Source organism: Sycon ciliatum, chromosome 9, assembly GCF_964019385.1.
Source record: "Sycon ciliatum chromosome 9, ocSycCili1.1, whole genome shotgun sequence".
Taxonomy (NCBI): domain Eukaryota; kingdom Metazoa; phylum Porifera; class Calcarea; order Leucosolenida; family Sycettidae; genus Sycon; species Sycon ciliatum.
The window spans coordinates 17,493,510-17,517,204 of record NC_088651.1 but is presented as its reverse complement, the minus strand read 5'-3'; the positions used below and the strand labels follow the sequence as shown (position 1 = coordinate 17,517,204).

The following is a 23,695-nucleotide window of genomic DNA, read 5'->3' as shown; positions in this document are numbered from 1 at the left end:
CATGACCGTGTTGTCCGACTTAGCAATAGAGCGCTGCGTATTGTATTTTGCATGCCCCGCCTATCTGATGTCTCCCTTGTTCTTTCCCGCTACCATATCATTCCCTTGTCTGTCAGGTACCAATTCAAGCTGTACGTTCTAACGTACCGTGCGCTTCATGATCTGGCTACTGTCTTTGTGGCTAACTGTTTCTGTCTCCGCTCTAATTCTACCTGCACTAGTTCTCGCACCCGCTCTCAAGTGTCCTCTTCCCTTGCTCTTCCGACAGCCAAACGTCGCTATGGTTTATTTTCTGTCACTTTCCTTGGCTCTGACCGCTGGAATGCCCTCCCAGTGGAGGTCCGCTCTAGTTCTTCCTTGCATACCTTCCGTAATTCTGTTCTTCATTTTTTAGGGTACCCTGTCAAAAGGCCTTAGGCCTGTGGGGATTGCCCTATCAAAAATTTAATAATAATGATAATACACAAAAGAGAGTTTGGAAGCTTTGTCACAACTCCGAGTTTCACGTATCTCTACGATCATCAGGCAACTGATGGATCCAAAACGGGCAGCCAGAACATAAGGGGGAGCAAGGTGGGAAATTCCGAGGGGTGTCATAGGCGACGCGTATCATAGCGCAAGAATCAGGTGCAGGCGTGAAGTTGCCAAGTCTTCAGACTTGGGGCTATGCAGCAGTAGGTCTGAATGATATAGAATAGAGCTGGGGACAAATGCCAAATCTACACATGCCCACACCACTACACAAACATGTACCCACACTCTCTCCCTTTTCTCACATACACATACACTCACACGCGCGTCCGCACACACATTCTCTAAATCTCTCTCTCACACACACACACACATTCATTCTCTATATCTCACACATGCACACACACACGCACAAACACATTCATTCTCTATATCTCACACACACACACACACACACACGCATTCTCCAAATCTCACACACACATTCTCTAAATCTCACATACACTCACACACATTCTCCAAATCTCACACAAACATTCTGTCTCTCTCTCTCTCACACACACACACACACGGCCACAATACTCATCCTTTCATTCTCACACCTACCGCACACATACTTGCACCCGCACTTATCCAATCACCCACACGCACTCAATAATAATAATAAAAAGGCAGTAAACACATACGCGGTGCCACTGCTCACCTACAGCTTTGGCATCATCAACTGGCGACCCGTAGAATTGGAGCAGCCGGATATCTTGCTCAGGAAGAAGCTCACCAAGAAGGGATGGCATCACCCTCGGGCTGACAGAGAGAGGGTTCATTTGGTGCGCGCCGAAGGCGGCCGTGGATTCCAAAGTGTGGTAGATCTACATGAACGATCCATCATCCAGATTAATAAATACATCGAGGGCCACCAAGACCACATTGCCATTGCTCTCCTAAAACAGTACCATCATAAAAAAGCAAAATACTCTGTCTCCAGTGATGCTGCGAAATATTTGGCAAAGATTGGTATGGAGGAGTCAGCCACAAAGGAGCAAATACGCCAGGGATACCAGCGGCATCGGGAGGAGACAATCAGAAAGAAGCCTCTGCATGGCCAATTTTGGCTTATGCTGCAGGATGCTGAGCTGGATCGAGGGCTCTCCTTTGCGTGGTTGCGGTCTTCCGCTTTGCGTCCGGCGACAGAGAGTATTGTCATGGCCATACAGGACCAGGCTATCCCAACACGGAACCTACAAGAGATATTTAATCGAGGAACAGGTGTGTCAACGAAAACGAGTTGCAGGATGTGTGGCAGGGACAAGGAAACGGTTTTCCACCTTATTGGAGCGTGTACAGCTTGTGCGGGGAGTCACTATATCAATCGCCACAACAGGTTAGCAACATATCTCCACTGGACATTGTGCAGGAAGTATGGTGCATCGGACATTTCGAATAAGTACACAAGTCACCAACTCACCAACGTCGTGTACAGTGCTGAAACGGATGTGTCAATCTACTGGGAAGTGCCAATTCCAACAGCAGCGCCCGTTGGAGCAAACAGACCCGACATTATTATCAAGGGCAAAGATGAAGCGTTCCTTGTGGACGTAAGTATCCCTCTGGATAGGAACATCCGCCGAAAATCTGTGGAAAAGATACAGAAATATCAAGGCCTGAAGCGTGAGGTGGAGCAGATGTGGCAGGTGCGGGCCAAGATCGTGCCAGTAATTGTGGGGGCATTAGGTGGATTAACCCCCTCGACTGCTGACTTTGTGAGGGAACTGGATGCCGGAGCCAGTGTATCGATCTTGCAAAAGGAGGCGCTCCTTGGCACAGTTGACATCATCAGGTCAATAACTCAGATGAAATAATAATTACACTCTAATAAGTTACATTGGTTTGCGAATGCCCATGGTTCGAAATATTAGTTGAAGCACCTATTTGCAGAAAATAATAATATTATGATCGTAATATTAATCACTTGCCAATAACAAAGACAACAATAATACCATCAGCCCCCATTCACCGGTTTTGACGGTGCTTCACTGATGTTGAATGAGAAGAATTATATTGCTGCCTTCAGTGCTATTGTGTCGCTGAAGGGCTGGATTTTGTTTTCTGATTTAGCTCTCTTGCTATTACTGTACCTGCTTGTGTTAAGTCTCATTCTCGCAGATTAGTTGTATAATAGATTGTACATGCATCATTGTAGATTTGCTGTTCACAGTATTTCTCTCTTTTTTCTTTCTTTTTTCTCAGTCTTCCTTATTACATTTTCTTCACATACAACAGCAGTACTCCCCATGGTCTTAAATGACTCGGGATGCTGCATAATACAAACACAAAACCAATAAAGCCACCCCCATAATAATAATAATAATAATAATAATGTATGAACTAGGACATTTGAGGCCACATGCCACGTACTGCTCTTTTCGCTGATAGAAGACGGCGTTGACTGCTATATTCAAATAAATTGGCGATCCGAGTTGAAATACATACTTTTTAAGACCAAAACCTGATTGTAAATCTTTTTGAAATGGACTGTAATATTAAATACAACAAAATACATGGGTATCCCCGATTCCCCATACCAAGGTGTCCATGCATGTTTGTTAAAGATCAACATGGAAAAGAGAAATCATTACTTCTTCTATTCATGGTGAAAAAGGAGAAGGACAAAATGTTACGAGTTATGACTAACTGTCCACTAACGTAACCAGATCTTATACAGTCAGGGAGTGCGACAAAATGGCACAAAACTGACAAGGAATACTGAGACATTCGGCGGTCTGACACCTAGCTCACCAATCACCATCCTAGTTCTTCTATTCATGACTTGATTTCTTTTGTACTTCGGTAAAAATATTATTTCATTGCCAAATTAGTTTTTGAGTTACCTTTGAAAATTATCATGTTCAACCGTAGGCTGTCTTCGTAATCATCATACTCGTCCAACCGATGTCACCCTCACCCTGCGAAAAATCAGCTCATCTCAGTCTCCTGTAGCTCCACCTCTCCTTCCATCATGACCGAACATCAACTATACTAGTCTATAGTCTATACATCAATTTAGAGCAATATCCATAGCCTGCATGCAGTCATATCATGGCTGCTAAAATCCAGAGGTCATGACTTCGTAACATGCATAATGTACAAATGTAATGTACGTGCACATGTACGTGTACGCCGAGTTTTGCGGACTACCCGTCACTATCTCGTCCGCCCCGGGATACCTGATGAAGGCTGATTCACTCGCATCTTCTGCTAAATGTACTGTGTCAGTGTCAGAAAGAACTTTGAAGAAGACAAGTACGAGCATACAATACTGTATTGCCATGATTTCTACCCTGCTTTTCAGCGAAAACACTGTCTGCATGCCCTCCGAACCCTTTTTAGTTTTACCATGCAGACAACCAGCAATGATCAGGTGCATTGTACACAATTGATAGCCTACATACTAGAACTGTGGTATAATCGTGTAGTTATGCTCCTACCTCCGAGAGGATTCCAAATTATGCTCCGAATTTTCAACCACCAAATTATGCCAATATTTTTGCCGGCAGAATCCGCCGGTGCCTAACACAGTTGCCTGACATGATGATCGTAGTAATGCGTGAAACTCAGAGTTGTGACAAAGCTTCCAATCTCCCTTGTGAACACAAGTCAATCAAGGCCCTACTATAGTGTCCTAGTAGATTTTCATGTTCTCCATCTTCACTCTGCATTGATATACTTACTTTGTGAATATCCTCATTAAACTTTTAATATCTGCCATAAATTCCAACCTCCCGAGTCAAGCTCCGTATGAAGACATCCAAGAAGAAGATTGCCTGATGAGTCCAGCGGGGACGAAACGTACGTCGCAATCGAGCTATGTCGTTGCGGTGTCATCATCTATGTGCCATGCGCTACTTGATGTACCAGCCTGCTATGCCGGATACCGCCAGCCATGCATCGACCAGGCGCCAGGCGCGAACTGATGGTGGTGGTGGTGAGAAGGAGAGCTCTGTGCCAGAACTTTGCAACCTAGAGAGCGTGCGTGTGTGGGCAGGCGTGTGTTTACCACCATATTGCCAGGTGTGTCTTTACCACCATATTTATCAACCATAAGTACAGCTGCCGTGGTGTCTTCAGCTTCATTCTCCCAAATTCCAACCGTATCATTCATCTACAAAAGAAACACATGAGAACGAGTTGTAACAAGATGATAAATGGTCAGAAAGTGCGATACTATGGCACAAAACTGACGGGCTTCTCATGTGTTTCTTCTCTTTTTTACATTTTTGTACTGGCTCATTATCCGAGTTTATCATTCATCTATCAACCTTTTGTGCTTGCATGTCTATAAAATCAACCACGTGTTCTTGACTCGATGAAAATTGTCTTTCTATTTCTGACTCCATGAAATTGCTTTCAGGTAATTTTTCCTTTTCTTCTTTTGGTCCTTTCTGTCTCAAATTATGATCATTTCTTCCTTTTCCTTGCATATCATCCCTTCATCATTCTGTGAGAACCTTTCACATGGGCAGGTGAGAAGGCATAATTATCTCTATGTCTGCGTTAACGCTGGGCTGGCCTGCTTGCCTGTCGGTACGGCATTTACGGTGCGTTTGGTTGGTACGATCTACAACAGGATCGAACAGCTGGTGCACATGGAGCAGCCTCATGCCAACCAAACGGTACGAAACAGAGCACATTTTCTGTGGAAAAATGTGTGAAACTTGAAAATGTGTATGGGTCACTATGGTCACTTTGTACGGTACAACGAGTCCAACCTAAAAGCGTATGCACGTGATCATTTGGGACCAAAATCGGTGTTCCCGCCAGGTTTCACTGTGAAAAAGTGAAACTGTTCGGTCTGCTCCGGCCTCGAGGCCGGAGCAAGCAGAACATGTTCTGGCCGACCCAGAACCCTGAGGTGCAGTCCCAACCAAACGCGCTGTTCTGGTGAATCCTGTTCTAGTTCGTACCAACCAAACGCGCCCTTACCCTCTCTCTCCAGTGATCCATCCACCTGGGGCCTGTGGGACTGCCCTATTCAAAATTTAATAATAATAATAACCCATGATGCTGTCGTACGCGACTTTGCCATCATTTTCAAACGACCCACGTGCCCTTTGCTAGGTTACGACCAATCAGCAGCCTCGGAGAGCGGGCTTTGATATTCCATCAAAGCGCGTTGTCATTGACAACCTGTACGAGAAAACCATCAAAGCCGGCTGCCATTGGCAACTGTACGACAAAACCATCAAAGCCCTGATCATGCCGGCTTGTGGAGTTGGAAATCTAGCTCCAGCACCGCAGAACTCTCAGCAGTATACAGCGTGAGCAAGGCGTGTATGGTCGAAGTGAAAATACTTCCGTGACTCTTCAGCCACGTCTGGCTCTTGACACGTAGTCCTGAGAAATTTCTCACGAAACAGGTTTTTCGTCCACTGACATTACTTTCCCTTTGCTGTAATCTCTGTGTGAAACTTACGAACGGGACGAAAACGACATGCACTTTAGATTTCAGGCTGCTCTGAAATCCCAAACGAAAGGCCGACATTGTCCACACTCGAGATCACCCAAAGAATGAAGCGAGTTTGATTCAAAATCCAAAAAAATGTTGGGATTCGTCTGAAGCATATTCAAGCGAGGTACAGTCGGGCTTGATGACTGATCAAAGCCCTCGGGCCCAGCCCTTGGGCTTTGATCAGCCATCAAGCCCTCTGTACCTCGCTTGATTATCTACTTCAAACACCAGTATAAAAGCCATATAATTATATTATAGCCAGGAAGTCGTAAAATACGACTCCCTGATTATAGCAATAAAAACTGCTTTTAATATGGAAGTTTTCTAAAAAAAGAATCATTTGCTTATGCTCACCGTGTGCTGATTTTATTCGGATTTGATCCATCTTGTTGCCCTTGTCAACAGTGTGCGAAGAACGCGAGTTCACCTTCTTGACGGTAAGGCTTATGTTACTGCTGAGGCTTTACAATTGTAGATGTGTTGTCGAAATACTGTTAATTGTACATTGGTACGTTACAAGTAAGGCCTGGTCATGATTGCTTCCGGCATTCCGTGCTCCGATCATAGGGTAGAATCTGAATTTTGCAGTGGCATAGCATCGTTGGCAGTTCCCAATCTCGAGGGAAAGGTTCAAGGACGCATTGGCCGAGTATGCAAAATAAATTCGCATATCAGGGAAAATCTCCATGATGGAGAGGTTCGTGCATTCACTTGTGACTTGTTTGCTTCATACGAAACAAGCCAATGGGTGCAGTCTCGTCTCGTGAAAATCTCGTACGATTGGATTTGTTTACTCGAGTCTGGGCTGTTTGATTTGTGAGTGGCGCCGAGATTGCACTGTATCAAATGAAGTTGCGTGCCGGCAGAGCAAGAATTTCAATCTGCTATCTGTTTGTAATTGTAGTACGTGCAAGAATGTGCAGTACATGTATCGTTTTTTCTCTGTTGTTGTTTCAGTTGCCGTCATGTTGCTAAAGAAAGGTTCAGTGACTCATTTGTTTCATACAAGACGAGTCAATGGTTTGGCCAGGCTTAGAATCTTTCGATGTAGAAGAAATCTATTCGTGTCTCTATTGGATAATTTTTTGTATTCACTCGTTATGAAATAGGGTTAAGACAAACTCACAGAACAAATACCATCGGTCCCTTGATGTTCGTCCTAAAGAGGTTTGACTGGATATCATTCATACTCCCCCAAAGTCGTGTAACATTGTATTATTATTATGGAGTGCCTTGTTTATCTCTCAGTACCTCCAACCATATATCCTTGCCTCTTATATCCTCAGGATCAGTGTAGTTGTTGGAACGAGGTGTTGGACTCAACAATGTATTTGTTTACATTTTAATACATGTTTATTGTTCCTACTTTGCTGTGTTGTTTTAGACAATCGTGGACTTTGAAGTCATTGAACTACTTCCAAAAGTTTTATCGACATCAACAGGATTACGATTTCAGTACAATATGACGCCGGATGACCTTATCACGACAGCCCATGACTACAATTATAAACACAGAATCAACAAAAACATCTGCGGCACGCAACCGGCGTGTGGAAATCGGAATTATCTGAAAAACAAGACAATTTTATGACAGAGTCATATACCAGCAACATCCACAAAATGACCTGCGTATAAAAAAAGTATCACCGCCACTACCCATATGATTCCCCTCCAGAAGAACATGAATATGCAAGACTACTTCTCGCTTGTAGTGCCATTTTCTGCAAGAAAAGGCTTGCACATCAATGCATATAATAGGGTATTGAATTTCATCTGATGCACATGTAGAGGCGCTACCAGGCCCAGGGAGTCGTAAAATCCGACTCCCTGGGTGCTACATGTAGGCCATCATCAAGCCTTTTTTAGGGCATTTCAAAAAGCGATCCTGTCAGCTTTTCTATTATCATTTAGAAAAGCGATCCTGTCAGCTTTTCTATTATTGTGTTCACATGGTGCTACATAACGACACCGCTATTCAGACACTTTGTCTACGTAGCTACGTAAGTTTCTACGTAAGATGCTCGGTACCTGCTCCTGGACAATGGCCTACAGTCCATTCATCGGAAACTGGCCCGCTGGTTATCAAAAACCCACTTTAAATCTCAAAAATCTGGGTTTTGGATCTGCTTCTCCATACATTTTGCCATGGCATACCTGTCCTAATTTTGTAAAACCTGGCTGAATTTCTATTTCCCTGTTCTTGCACATTTCTGGCCTCCAGTCCATCCTCAAGCGTGCAAAAAACATATCTCTGCAACTAATCGAGACTTAAGCGGGATTCACAGAAGGTTTTTTGCGATGTGACACGCGATGCTACAGACGCGAAACCGGGAAAATCCCAAATCGCAGCCATGTCGCACCCCACGCAACTGCCGCAACTGGGCCATCGCAGGCCATCGCAGAAGTTGAGCTTGGCTCAACTTTTGCGATGCGATGCGATGCGACAAGCGATTTGGTGTACGATTTTGACCTTTTCTACAGCAAAGTTGTACAAAGGTGCAAGAGTTGCCTATAAATTTTTACAAGTTGTGTCAAACCGCGCGAATATATTCTGTTTGGCTCACTCTACCCAGAGAAGTTAAGGACCTGACCTCACTCCGCCTGTTTAAGATCCGTGCCGCCCCTTATTTACTACGACATGCATAGCTCATTATCCACATGTCCTTTGCGTCTCTGTGTTTTTCACTGTTTTTATTTGACATTATCTTTCTTTATTATTATTATTATTATTATTATTATTTAAATTTTGAATAGGGCAATCCCCACAGGCCTAAGGCCTTTTTACAGGGTACCCTATGTGGTCACGTATAGATTTGCGGAATAGTGAAAGCGAGGAGCAAGAGCGAATGTCAGCTGGAAGAGAATTCCAGCGGTCAGAAGCCAGAAAGCTCAAAGCGAATAAGCCATAACGAGTGCGTGCTTTAGGCAGAGCAAGTGAATCTATGGACTGGGAACGTGTATGGGCAGCTGTGCGTGTTGTGGCAGAACGAAGGCAGAAGCAATCAGAGAGCAGAGTGCTACACATGCCACGTAGGGCCCGAAAGACAAGAATATACAGTTTAAGCTGATAGCGCAGTTTCTTTACGGAGTTGTTGTGGCCGTTCGTTTTGCTACTCTTTCTTTTTCCCTCCCCTTATTTCCCTTATTTCTATTTATCGCCGTGGTTGGCAATCACCCACTCTCGTAATATTGGCCGGTGTTTCCGCCGAGTCTTGAGATGTTGAAATAATTAAATAAAAAACAATATATCATAGTGACGTACCCAAATCAGCAAAACTTTGTCGCATCGCTGACTTCTTCTGTGAATGGTATTTCGCGAGTTCGCATCGCACGCATCCATTGCAGATCGCGTCGCATCGCGTGTCGCATCGCAAAAAAGCTTCTGTGAATCCCGCTTTACACTAATTTTTGCGCTTTTGGGCCCAAATAAGTCTTGATGGCGGCAAAAATAATTGTCAACTGAATACGGAAGTGAACGAATTTGGTCGAAAGTGTCGAGCCACCTTCATGACGAGCAATCGTTTGTGGCCACTGTTTGTGAACTTGGAGCTTGTTTTGGTGTGTGTCGGCAGGAATTTTTTTATGGCGATCAGGAAACGTTTTTCACATCGAAATCAGTGGTTACCATTTGAAATTGAGATGTTCAAACAGCGAATTTTCTACGTCGAAATGAAGTTGGAGCACCATCGAGTTTGATTATTCCGATTTCCTTGGTGGGCTAAGGTAAGGGTAATTAACAGCTAGACATAAAAATCTCACCTGTTCACGCCCTGTATAATCCAACTTCGACCTTCAAAGTGGGCGTACTCAAACAACATAAATCATACATGCCGTATACATAAACCTTTGAAGGGAGCATGAAAACACGCAAACGCATAGTTGTGTACACATGTACATTGCGCATGCACATGTACGTGTGTACATTGTAGACCCTAGTTTGTGTTCCTCTGTGTGTCTCGGTGTGTCGTCAATGCTGTATTCGACAACCGTAAGCATAAGGAGAAAGTTGCCGTTGTACGCGCTCTTGTGTGTAGTATCAAGAGTTCATAACCCCCAAGAGTGTGCAACGGGCATAGACCCAGCGCTCGGCGAAATTCCTACATTACGTCATGCGCAGCTTGTCATCCGAGGTAAATTTGGGTTCTTTGCGATTTCTGGAAACTATACCCTGAACCGCTCCTAACTCAAGGCTGTTTTTTTTTTCCTAACTCAAGGCTGTACAGTCCGTGCGCCAGATTCAAAATATCGCACTCTATCCGTGTTTTTTATTTTCCAGAGTCAGTGGACTTTGAACTTTTTGAGCTATTTCTTGAGAATTGTTAGTTTCTAGTCATTGCAAGGTGGGCCTTACAAGGCCCTTTTTCGTTCGAGTTCAGACCTGACACGCCGTCCATCGCCGGATAAGGCAAACTTCTATCCTCAGTTTCGAACGTTTTCTCGCCGGGTGCTTCTGTCCCATGCAGCATCACGTCTTCTCCGACTGTCGAAATTTGAATTTTTCTTTACGCAGGACTTTAGTTTAGTGCCGTCAAGTATTCCAGGCACGCGTAGTAACACCCACTACAACATCCAGAAGAACAAGCCTTAGTCTTTTAGTATGTGGTCTCTCGCCGGTGTCCAAGACCAAATAACACCACACCGACCAATTTTCTAACCTCTGTTTTTCTCGCTATTTACATGTATATGGAGGACAGTTGGAAGCATGTAGCACTCACAATGAACACATCAGGACGGTGTAATAATGCCACTCAGGTACATCATGGGCGTGTATGCATTCCTGCCTGCGAGTTATGCCAAGCAACTCGTCTGGACACCAGTGCACACATCCGACAAATGCAGAATATTGGAATATTTTGGTAAAATAGTGAACGGCGAAAGGCAAAAACGCAAATTGCAGCCACCTACAGACTAATATCCACATACGCTGGCTGTGTAAAGGAGTGTCAATGAGAATCTTCATTGCGTTACTACAGAAGTGTATGAAACGGAACGTAGCGGACGAGCTCAAAAGTGAACGCCGCGCCAATATAGGCGGCATTGCAGCACATGTAAAGACAGTTATGGACAAACAGGCACAGATGAACTGTTCCCACTATGAAACGGTCTCAGCAGTTCCAAGGAGTAAGAACATGACAATAGCATAGAATGATGTCTTTTGCAAGGAGTGCTACGAGGCACAGCTAGAATGTTTAATAGTTGACAGCAGTGCAAGCATTCACAACAAAGCTATTACAGCTGATCGCTTGTCACACTCAGATCTGCGATAATCCTCTGGCTGAGCTAACAGCAGTACTGGGAGAACACATGGATGTTTGCACACTAGCAAAAGAAGCGAGTCATTCTCCTTCTGCGGAAAGGCTGCAATACCCAAGGCCCTCTTCGTGCTGTTCTCACACAATGCCAAGACGCGTTAATAGCCAAGGTCCTCTTCGTGCTGTTCTCACACAATGCCAAGACGCGTTAATAGCCAAGGTCCTCTTCGTGCTGTTCTCACACAATGCCAAGACGCGTTAGAGCACGATCCACCTGAGAAGACACACAGATCGCACAAGATAAGGCAGTATTTTAAGTTTTTAACGACAGTAGGAATAATGCATGAAACACAGAAAGTAATTAAATGGAAAAAAATTGCTCTGCTCTTTATATACTACACTTTTCCAATGTTATACAGATAATACACTGAACTCCATGGAAGTGGATTTGGTTGTCCCTATTAGTATAATTGCAGTGGGTGCTGCTTCACTTGAACCATAATTTTGGTTCCAGTGAAGCAGCACTCACTGCAACAATTTGCAGAAAAATTCCTCAATCGCATCGTCGCGCATCACGTCGCAGAAGTGATATCATGCATCGCGCTTTAGAATGTTGGCATGGCTGGGCATCACTGCCGGTAGTTCTGCCAAGAAGACGTAACCCGGATTATTAACCCCTGGTGGATCGGTTACACACAGAAACACAGCAGGTTCGAGGCAGTGTCTGCATGCGATACACCATGCACACAAACCTTCATAAGGCTCTTATGAGAAAAAGCGCGCTTTGAATCTGAAAACCACAGCAGATCGTTGACGCACTGCCCCAGCCGGTATCCCAGTTTGTCGCTACGTAATGTGGGCAGCAAGCCCCTTCAGACCCCTCGTGCAAAGTTGCATGCTCTTGGGGCTATGGACTCTTGGTTCAGCCACCAAAATATGAATGCAGTGGAGCTGCGTCAGCGGCGTACATGAAACGAGACAGCATTCGGTTCGTTTCAATCGATAATATCGACAAAGAATATATTATTACAATGACACCAAGAGAAGCTTTCATGGCAATTAAGGCCAGCATGTCCATCCGCAGCAGCAACGAGGGTACATCTCAAGAGAATACAACTACAAGTCCATACCCACTAAAATGTCATGCAAATTTTACAATATACAGAGTATAAAAGACATACAAATTTCGCACTTTCGGATTCCTCAACAGTACCATCCTAAGCACAGGCACACTAAACGGGAAGAGAACACATTTATTTATGACATCGTATTCTTTTGGATGCTTCTTTCTTCTTGTTGTGCTATTTTCAACAAGGCAACACTTGTGCTCGTAAAAATACTAAAAAAACAATTTTGAGATTCCACTTAGTGCCATCGGTTATTCCAGGCAGGAATGCTCAAACCATTATCATCACACTACACAACAATATGTACTTACTAAGGTCCGCCATGAGAGCTTGGTGTCCGCGGCTCTAGGAAAGCGCAGCTCGTCTACTTCTCGATGCCAGTCGGCGAAACCAGCAAATCGGGGAGAGCAGTTTCTTCCATAAATAAAGGCCAAGATGGCGTTTGCGATTCAAATTTTCTACTCGGCGTCAAAGCACAACATTGAACTCATCATCTTCCATTGCTGCAAAGGCAAAGGAGCGAAGACAGGCCGCGAGAAAGGCCAAAACAATTGCCAAATTTCTCCCCCAACTGCCATTGTCGTCATCATCTTCACCAACACAGTTTTGTGCAGACTTTTTCCCGCGGGATCGGACCCAGGAAAATGAAAACGGCCCACTCAGTGGCCTGGCGCACGGACTGTGTAGCATCGACTTTTCGAAGCTTTTTTTGAAGACATTTCGGACGTAAATCTACGTCCAAGTCGTACTTTCTCAAAAACAAACTCTTTCTCCAAGAATCCATGGACATCGCGACAGGAAGAAGTGAGGACGCTGTTAAAAATATTGCATTGCCGTCGAGGACAATCATTCTGATAGCTGTGCAACTCAGCCGAAAAATGCTCCTTCGACGTATCATCAGTCTCTCAAGTTCCTCAACCATTTGAAATCATCTTCGAGGAAAGCACCGGAAATATGCCGATGGCCTGGGGAAGAAATTGTTCTTGAAGAGACTGACTGCACTGGTGAAAGAAGAAGGCGATGAAGCCGAAGAGTCACCATTGCATCGAAAAAATAAATTGTTTTGTCTTTAGGATCGTATGCTTTGTTTTACTTTTGCCTTGCTTCTTGTCGTTGAGGCTCAGACTCAGACTAGAATCGCAGTTTAGGCAGTTTACCCTGGGGAAGCATCCTGGTTTGACTGTAAATTTTAGAAGAATTCATCGGCGTGACTCATCGCACTGCACCAAAAATGACGCAATGAAGGAATTCCGCCGAGCGGGCTTCCATACAGGGACTGATCAGGAGTTGCACACTCTTGGGGGTTATGAACTCTTGGTAGTATGTGTGCCGCGTTCAGTTGCTGTCTAGTATGAGATAGCCGGGCTGGTGGTGCGTATTGCCTTGATGTGGATCATCTAACTCGGGGGCTTCTAAAGCCCGTCGAAACGCATGCCGTTTCAGATGTATGGTCTCGTGGTGTGTGTGTGTGTGTGTGTGTGTGTGTGTGTGTGTGTGTGTGTTGTGTGTAACTCTGTGTGTGTGTGTGTGTGTGTGTGTGTGTGTGTGTGTGTGTGTGTGTGTGTGTGTGTGTGTGTGTGTGTGTGTGTGTGTGTGTGTGTGTGTGTGTGTGGTGTGTGTGTGCATGTGTGCGTGTGTGTGTCAAAATGCATACCGTTTCAGATTTATGGTCTTGTGGTGTGTGTTTGTGGGGGGGGGGGTGTTTGTGTGTGTGTGTGTGTGTGTGTGTGGTGTGTGTGTGCATGTGTGCGTGTGTGTGTCAAAATGCATACCGTTTCAGATTTATGGTCTTGTGGTGTGTGTTTGTGGGGGGGGGGGGTGTTTGTGTGTGTGTGTGTGTGCGCGCGCGCGCGCGTGCGTGTGTGTGAGTCTGTCTGTCGCGCTCACAATAATTATCTCGTTTTCTGCTTATGAAGCTACATGACATGTATGTGTCATTTGAAGAATATTACAACGTAGAGGTGATTGTCTGCTTTGCGTTCCTCTCTGCTTGGCCTGCATTATCAATTTATCAGTACTGGTTTTTGCTCTTCACACGTACACGTACACCCCCCCCCCCCCCGCACACAAACACACACACACACACACGCGCACGCACGCATGCTTATGTATACGGTTTCAGTTTGAAAAATGCAAAGTGTCCTGTACATGTGTGCGTCTGATGCATTCACACGAACTTCAACGGTCTATGCATATACCATGCACGCGTCACTTCTCTTTTGAGGAAAGAGAACCAAAGCATATCAATGCAATCACATACATGTATACAAACTTTTAAAAGTGTGTGAATGTACAACGTACGTTTGTCTTGTTTATGCTGTGTGCCACTTTGCTCTGAGCATGGAAATTCTGTCGTATTTGCGAATTGTCGTTATATACGCAGTGGTTATTAGAGAAGTTGACTGTATGTGAATGTACAAAGTATGTTTGTCTTGTTTATGCTGTATGTCACTTGCTCGGCCACCCGTGTTGCGTTCTCTCTGTTTCGGCTATTGCTACTGCACTGTTTTAGCCAGAAATTTTAGTGTTGATAGGGAAACCGAGTGCGAAAAGTGGCTAGGCTTTGTTGGTGAGGTACTCTCATGTGTGCGTATCCGTGCTCGTTTGTTTTCCTCCGACGGTGTGGCACACACATGTGGTGTATGCGAAGTGTATCCGGCATGTACGAACAGTGTGTGTGCATCCGCGGCATGCATGTTCGGCATGTTTGTGCTCCACGTGTGCATGTAGGAACTTAACGTGTACGTGTGTAACGCAAGCGTGTGGGGCACACCCATTACATCTGCGGCACCGTGACATGGCCAGTATGTGATGTCCGATATGGGTGTGCAGGAGTGGCGCGTGGGCGTGTTCGCAGTGTGCACGTCTATACTCCAGCGTATTGTCCACTTTCCTGGTCCCAGGAGTGGTTTGGATCTGTGGAAAACACGTGAACTGAATACAGTGGAGTTAGTTTGAACTCTTGCGTGCTTTCTGTGCACAGTACAGGTTTATCTACGGAATTGAGCATGGTCAAGAAATGCGTCTGAAAAACCTGGAGCACCATCGATTTTGCCATAACCATTACTCGAATGTCCGAGAGCAGGGTCGAGGGCAACCACATTGTCGAAAATTACACCTGTTCACGCCCTCCTTTCAGGTTACTGGCTCGTTTTCGCCGACTGCTCTGAATCGTACGAAAAATTCAAATGTTCTCCGCCGAATGGCACCATCACAAAGTCTTTCGGATAATTTTCGATATGCACCTCGCGAACATACCGCCTTCCTGCACCAATACACCACAAACAATGCATGCTCCATTCGACGAGGTGGGTGTCATGAGTGTTCTTTCACGTCAGTCGCCGAAAGTCATTTCAGGGTGAGAATCGTTCTCAAGAAAAAGATCGCAAAAATCAGTCTCGATGGAACGCTTGAGGTTGGACTGCTCAAATGTGGCAAGGAGTAATTGCACGGGTCACACAATGCAGGATGTGCTGTTGTTTTCACGATATCTACGACTATGTGAGAGAGACACCAAAAAGTTAGGGTGCCAGTTTCCAATGAATGGACTGTAGGGAGCTACTCCACGGCTCCTACCATCGCGCAGCCGGCTGGCCGCATGCGTGTGCATTGCAGACTTTTTGTTGTTGCCTTTTCGGATGTGCATGCACGAGGAACTTCCTTCTTTGCAACTGCTTCTTGCATGAGCTGTTTCGGATATTTCGTCTCCTGGCCTGGCTTATTTCGTTTCGGCGCTGCTGAGACCTCCTTTCGCGGAAAATTACTCAATGACAGGTGAGTTGACCAGTCGCGGCTTTGATTCATTTGCTTGTGTTGACTCTTTCATTTACGAAAAGTGTGCTGATTTTGGGCGGAATGCAATAAATAATGGAAAAGCTGACAGGATCTCCTTTCTAAATTTAGCTTTTCCGCTGCCGAGGCCTCCTGTGACAGAATACTCAATGACAGGTGATCTCTGAGTTGACCAGTTTCATTCGATTCATTTGCTTATGCTCACCCTTTCATTTACGGAAACGTGTGCTGATTTTATTCGGATTTAGATCCATTTTTATCTCTTTGCCCTTGCCTACAGTGTGCGAAGAAGGCGAGTTCACCTTCTTGACGGTAAGGCTTATGTTAGATGTGTTGTCGAAATACTCATATTCATTGCACATTAGTACGTTACAAGTAAGGCACTGGTCAGTGGCATACTATCGTTGGCAGTTCCCAATCTGGAGGGAAAGGTTCAAGGACTCATTGACCGAGTTTGCCAAATAAATTCGCATATCAGGGAAAATCTCCATTGTGGAGAGGTTCAGTAACTTGTTTGCTTCATACGAAACAAGCCAATGGGTGCAGCCTCGTCTCGTGAAAATCTCGTACTTGTATGATTGGACTTGTTTACTCGAGTCTGGGCTGTTTAATTTGTGAGTACCGCCGAGATGGCACTGCCCCAAATGAAGTTTCGTGCCGGCAAAGCAAGAATTACGATCTGCAATCTGTTTGTAGTACCTGCAAGAATGTGCAGAACATGTATCGTACTTTCTCTGTTGCTGTTTCAGTTGCCGTCGTGTTGCTAAAGAAACGTTCAGTAGAGAGGTTCTGCAAAACGAAAGTTCGAACGAAGTTTCGCGACAGTCCTTGCGAAAGTGTGTACGAATTTTTGCGCGACTTTGCGTTCTGCACATTTTCGTAGTTTGCGCGGGCCAAGTGCACGTACGCCATGACCCGATCTCACAAAATTTCCTACGACAGTTCATTTCGCGTTCCCTGCAAGTTTCGCGTCCAAAGTTGCGAAAGTTCGTGCGAGATTTCGCACTTCATGATGTAGAGCGAAAGTTTGTACGCATTTTCGTTCTACAGAACCTCTCTAGTGACTCTTTTTTTCGTACGAGACGAGTCGGTAAAAAAAAGTTATTAATTTTTGATTATCGTGTCCGTTCCCGAAGGGAACTCACGACGGCCGCTAACACCCGGTAAACCCTAGCGGCAGATGCAGCGCCTAACGGTGAGGGTGAGTGAATAAGTCTCACAACCACTGGCACAAGTGCCGAAAACGAACCCATTAGCTGCATCCATGTACCCCTTGTGCCTGGCCACAAGTTCCCAGTTGACTGTGGGTAGCAGCACAGCTGGAAAAACCGCTCCCAGGCAGGACTTGAACCAGGTACCTCTCGTAGCTCAATCATGGTCTTTGACAAACACACTGTGCCTGCCTGGTCCTAGTCGGTGTGGTTTAGAATCTTTCGCTGTAGAAGAAATCTATTTGTATGTCTATTGGAGAAATAATTGTATTCACTGGTTATAAAATAGGTTAAGACAAACTCACAGAATAAATACCATCGGTCCCTTGGTGTTCGTCCTAAAAAAAGGTTCGACTGGATATCATACTCACCAAAATATATGTAAGATTTTATTACCGAAGGATGTACCCAGAGTGCTTGACAGTGCTCAACACCACAAAGGCAGAGCGTAATACACAACAGAACAACAAGGACAATCAAGGCTTGTTTGCTGCTACTTTAACCTCTTTAGTACGACGCTACCTGAGCGCGCCCCACGCGACAACACCTGTAAAACTCGCATTTTCCCATGAAAGTACTAGCTGCTCAAGGATCGATAACTTTACCTTCCCTTGGACGAATTCCACGATCTTGAGCTTCCTGGAAAGGTCTTGAGACGAGTGACAAACTGGTGTCAAACCTAGCTCGGAGCAAAACCAAAACCCCGTGCTACAGTCTGGCAAACTTCATCCACGCGCTCGACAGACTTGAGCACGGCCAAGACTAACCAAGCTCAAATATTCAGCTGCCATTTCGGTCTCCTTGCTCGTATCGAGCTCAAATTTTTTGTGAGGACTCACGGGATCCACTACCATCATTTGAATCTTGTTTCCATGGCAGCAGGTAGCGCACAAATGATCCATGATGGAAAATACGCGTTCTGCAGACTGCGCAAAAAAATCGAGTTGAAATTTGCCGTGTCGAGTCGCATATCTCAACAATCGGTGGTCGCATCGCTTCGGCGATTGTTTCTATCGCCAGCTGAGAGTTTTCTCTTGCAGATACATGTTTCGATTGTGAGACTAAGTATTGAGTGAGTTACGATAGTTTGAACAAGTCACTATGGACTCAACACGGACCCCACGACTATGAGATGCAGGTTCACTGTACAGTGTACAGCGCGCGTCGTACTAGTACGACGGCCGTGGGGAGTGCAACTCATGTGCGTCGTACTAGTACGACGCTCGCGCTAAAGGGGTTAAGTTTCATGCTTACGCAATCATCAGGCAACAACCTGATGATTGCGTAAGCATGAAACTTAAAGTAGCAGCAAACAAGCCTTGATTGTCCTTGTTGTTCTGTTGTGTAAGATTTTATTATCATTAAGTGCCTTGTTTATCTCTCAGTATCAGTACCTCCAACCATAGCCTTGACCCTTTTATACTCAGGATCAGTGTAGTTGTTGGAACGAGGTGTCGGCCTCAGCAATGTATTTGTTTACATTTTAATACATGTTTATTGTTCCTCCTTTGCTGTGGTGTTTTAGAAAATCGTGGACTAACAGTTTGAAGTCATTGAACTACTTCCAAAAGTTGTATCGACGTCAACAGGATTACGATTTCAGTGCAATATGATGCTGAATGACCTTATCACGGTAACCCATGATTGTAAACCAAAATAAACACAGAATCAACAAAAACATCTGCGACCCGCACCACATGGCTACATTTCTCAAATAAATCTGATCGAGGGTGGGGAAATCTGAACTATCTGAAAGGCAAGACAAATTTATGACAGAGTCATGAAATTCTGCAACAGCAACATGCACAGAATGACCTCCGTATAAAAATAGTATCACCACCACTACTCACATGTTTCCCCGCAGAAGAACATGCATTATGCTAGTGCCATTTTCTGCAAAAAAAAGGCTAGCAAATCAATGCGTATAATACGGTATTGATATGATCAAGAGTACAAAAACCTCTTGATATGAGGTGAAGGCCATCATTTACATAATTATTGATATAGGGCATTCCAGATCCATTGATTGGTGAAAGAAAAAACAAAAGAAATTATAGCAATAAAAACTGCTTTACGGCAGTTTTCTAAAAAAAAGTTATTGTGTTCTAGTCCATGGACCCCGTCTAAAAAGTAAGAAATTAACGAAATGTGATAGCTGAAAATTAAAATTTCACACAAAACCTCACAATAATCACACACAGAATTAAAAGCTACATGTAGAAGACCTTTTCCCCTCGTGATCCTCTTTCCTATGCATGCATGTTGCCAATTGTTGGTGCAGTACAAGTTAAAGTTGAAAGCAGCATTTAAAGTATGTGGAACTGTTGACGCATGTGGTCTTCCCTCATGCGTCAACAGTTCCACAGTTCTGCAGTTTGCGGATGATGTTAATATGTATGCAGCTGGTGACTCTGCTGAGGAAGTCATCGGAGCTTTGAACGGAGATCTGACCAAGCTGTCTGTCCACCTGGAAGAGAAGCGCATGACGCTGAACCCAGCAAAGACGAAGTTCCTCCTCCTTCACAGAAAGACAACAGCAGTGCCTGGTTCCGCCAGTGTCGTCATTGACGGCGTCCATGTTCTTCGAGCGCAGTCCGCACGCTATCTTGGCATTGTCATTGTCGAGCACCTGACTTTTGGGCCACAAATTGACGGTTTGATTGGGTCTGTCAACAGGAAACTCGGCGCCTACCGCATGTCTAGACATCTCTTGCCATTCCACGCACGGCGTAGCTTTTACCTTAGTGTTATTCAGTCGTCATTGGAGTATGCAAGTAGCGCATACGTCCACACCCTCAGTTCTTACTATTTCGATAAGTATGTCCGGCTATTTAACAGGTGTCTAAGAATGGTTTTTGGTTTCGATAACTTTACCAGTGCCTCTCATATTCTTAGCTTATACAATCTCTCTCACATTTCTGTCCGAGTCAATTTGAAGCTTTTTATTCTTGTATTTCTCTCTGTCTATAGCGGCACATGTAGCTCCCTCCTAAAAGAAATTTTCCATACCCGCTCCTCCAGTGCACATACTACTGCCGTCACTAGGTCCCAAATCTCTTTTTCTCTGGCCTTACCTTCTGCCCGCACTAAAGCTGGTTTTTCTCGTCTTGGCTACATAGGTTCTGATCGGTGGAATATGCTGCCTTCCACTGTTCGCTCTTGTACAGATTATCGCCCATTTGTTCGTTCATGCTTAACCTTTCTAGGGGCTCCCGTAAGAAGACCATAGGTCTGTGGGAAAAACCCTAGTAAAATAAATAATATCATAATAATAATAATAATAATAATAATAATAATTAAAAAGCTTCCGTGGAGATAAAAATGTAATAAATGCAATAAATAGAGTAAGCTGCGCACTCAGTACAAACACCATAAGCAAAACTTGTTTTCATGTAAATAAAGAAGCTTGTTCCTAAACGTTTTCGTCGCCATCTCATCAGAGGATTACTGGCAAATCAACAAAAGCTCTTAACTCAATATATATACGCACAATGCAAGTAATAATTTAGACCCTAACTAGCGCGATAAAATGAGAGCTGAAAGAAACATTACACCATTCAACGATATCAGGTGACAACAGATGCGATAAATTCACCACTAGAAAGTTACCATGCAACCACAAACTTCGGTGGCCGGCCACGCTTTTTGCCACCGGAGGTGGACACACCGGATGACGGTACAAAGGAAGTCAAAGAAGACGAAACCGCAGATACCAACGATGATGACGGGATAGAAGGAAGAGACGGTAAAGACGAAGGCAATGACGAACAAGCCGATGCCGACGAAGAAGACAACGACACCCCAGTTGGTTCCGTCCCCAGCGAGGGTGCACCTCCAGTCGCAGTACCAATCTTTGGGGGACGACCTCGTCTAGGCCTTGACGACCGTGCCTCAACAGGCACAACAAGTTTTGCTTATGGTGTTTGTACTGAGTGCGCAGCTTACTTTATTTATTGCGTTGAATAATAATAATAATAATAATAATTGCATTCCCAACTCCTCACAACCACGCGCTCCTCAGCCGAACCATACAGACACCAGCAAGGACACTTCCGTTGAGAGATAATATTCCTCCACGCCTCTAGACAGCTGTTTCGCTCCCTGTAGGAGCTCATCAGTAGAGGATGATAATGATGATAATGGAGGAATGATCATTCTTATACACCAGAAATGCCGCTGTTCTCACACTTTACCATTTTAGCAGCTTGCATATGCCATTGATATATGTGGAAAGCGCGCACTTGCGCCATTTCTGGTGTATAAGAATGATCATTCCTCCATTATCATCATTATCATCCTCTACTGATGAGCTCCGACAGGGAGCGAAACAGCTGTCTAGAGGCGTGGAGGAATATTATCTCTCAACGGAAGTGTCCTTGCTGGTGTCTGTATGGTTCGGCTGAAGAGCGCGTGGTTGTGAGGAGTTGGGAATGCAATGAATTGAAAATATGGCCGAAAGCTCTGTCGCAATATTTAGTTCTGAAATAATAATAATAATAATAATAATATTGACTGGTTTTGAGGGAAAGAGACAAACGGGAAAAGTCTGAAGAAAAAATTGACTGTCACCACCAGGACTCGAACCAGGGACCCTCGCTTGTAGCCAGCGATGCTCTAACCGCTGAGCTACGGTGTAGTCGTCATCCAAGCAGAGACCGTTCAACGTCTTCTTCAGACTTCGTAACTCACACTTCCTGTGAATCCACACAGGCGGGTGGGACGCAGCCCTCACTGTAACCCACACACTTCACGTACAAACTTGCAAACTATTATAATAATAATAATAATAATTTAAAAATTCGACGAGGAGACAATAAATTTTTTTTTTCCTTACCCTTTAGGTCGTTTCTTGCATCGTCTCCTTGTCTCTTGCATCGTCTCCATCGCTTACATTGTTAATAAAGTAGTCCACATGTCGCTTCAGCTCGTCCTACTTATTGCCATAATAATAATAATAATAATAATTTGGAAAGGATTGGGAGAACTTCAAATTCAAAGGATCAGTCGGGGAAGTGAACTGCCTGAAAAGAGAAAAAAACGCCAGACCAACCAGGACTCGAACCTGGGACCCTGCTTGTCATGAGCAATGCTCTAACCACTGAGCTATGGGACCAGGCTGAACCCAGAAGGCGCTGACCAGTTGGTGGGTCTGGCGTTTTTTTTTCTCTTTTCAGGCAGTTCACTTCCCCGACTGATCCTTTGAATTTGAAGTTCTCCCAATCCTTTCCAAATTTAATCACTTTCTTTCACCTCTGGTAGTTTCCAGAAACTGACCGTGGTTCGTCCACTGGGGGAGGGAAAAAGACCCAAGTGCCATCAGTATGTGTGGCACGTGTTGTGAGCTGCCTTTGGAGTGAAAAACTTGTCAGCGCCTTCTGGGTTCAGCCTGGTCCCATAGCTCAGTGGTTAGAGCATTGCTCATGACAAGCAGGGTCCCAGGTTCGAGTCCTGGTGGGTCTGGCGTTTTTTTCTCTTTTCAGGCAGTTCACTTCCCCGACTGATCCTTTGAATTTGAAGTTCTCCCAATCCTTTCCAAATTTAATCACTCTCTTTCACCTCTGGTAGTATCCAGAAACTGACCTTGGTTGGTCCCCTGGGGGAGGGAAAAAGACCCAAGTGCCATCAGTATTATAGCAATAAAAACTGCTTTATGGCAGTTTTCTAAAAAAAGTTATTGTGTTCTAGTCCATGGACCCCGTCTAAAAAGTAAGAAATTACCGAAATGTGATAGCTGAAAATTAAAATTTCACACAAAACCTCACAATAATCACAACACTTGAAATGCTGCTTTCAACTTTAACTTGTACTGCACCACCAATTGGCACCATGCATGCATAGGAAAGAGGATCACGAGGGGAAAAGGTCTTCTACATGTAGCTTTTAATTCTGTGTGTGATTATTGTGAGGTTTTGTGTGAAATTTTAATTCTCAGCTATCACATTTCGGTAATTTCTCACTTTTTAGACGGGGTCCATGGACTAGAACACAATAACTTTTTTTAGAAAACTGCCATAAAGCAGTTTTTATTGCTATAATTTCTTTTGTTTTTTCTGTCACCAATCAATGGAATATCCCCCCGGAATGCCCTATATCAAGAGTACATAACCCCCTATATCAATAATTATGTAAATGATGGCCTTCACATCATATCAAGAGGTTTATGTACTCTTGATCATATCAATACCGTATTATACGCATTGATGTGCAAGCCTTTTCTTGCAGAAAATGGCACTAGAATAATGCATGTTCTTCTGCGGGGAAACATGTAAGTAAGTAAAGTAAATTATCGTGTCCGTTCCCGAAGGGAACTCACGACGGCCGCTAACACCCGGTAAA

General features: G+C 44.4%; 1 long non-coding RNA gene across 1 annotated transcript; it reads right to left on the bottom strand.

Annotated features, from left to right (window-relative positions):
- Positions 1 to 10,811: 10,811 nt before the first annotated feature.
- On the bottom strand, positions 10,812 to 13,038 carry LOC135824869 (uncharacterized). Its single transcript, XR_010554956.1, has 2 exons — positions 12,668 to 13,038; positions 10,812 to 11,503 (listed from the first exon to the last, which is right to left on the bottom strand). It is a non-coding gene; the product is annotated as an uncharacterized LOC135824869 (long non-coding RNA).
- Between the last annotated feature and the right edge of the window lie 10,657 nt (positions 13,039 to 23,695).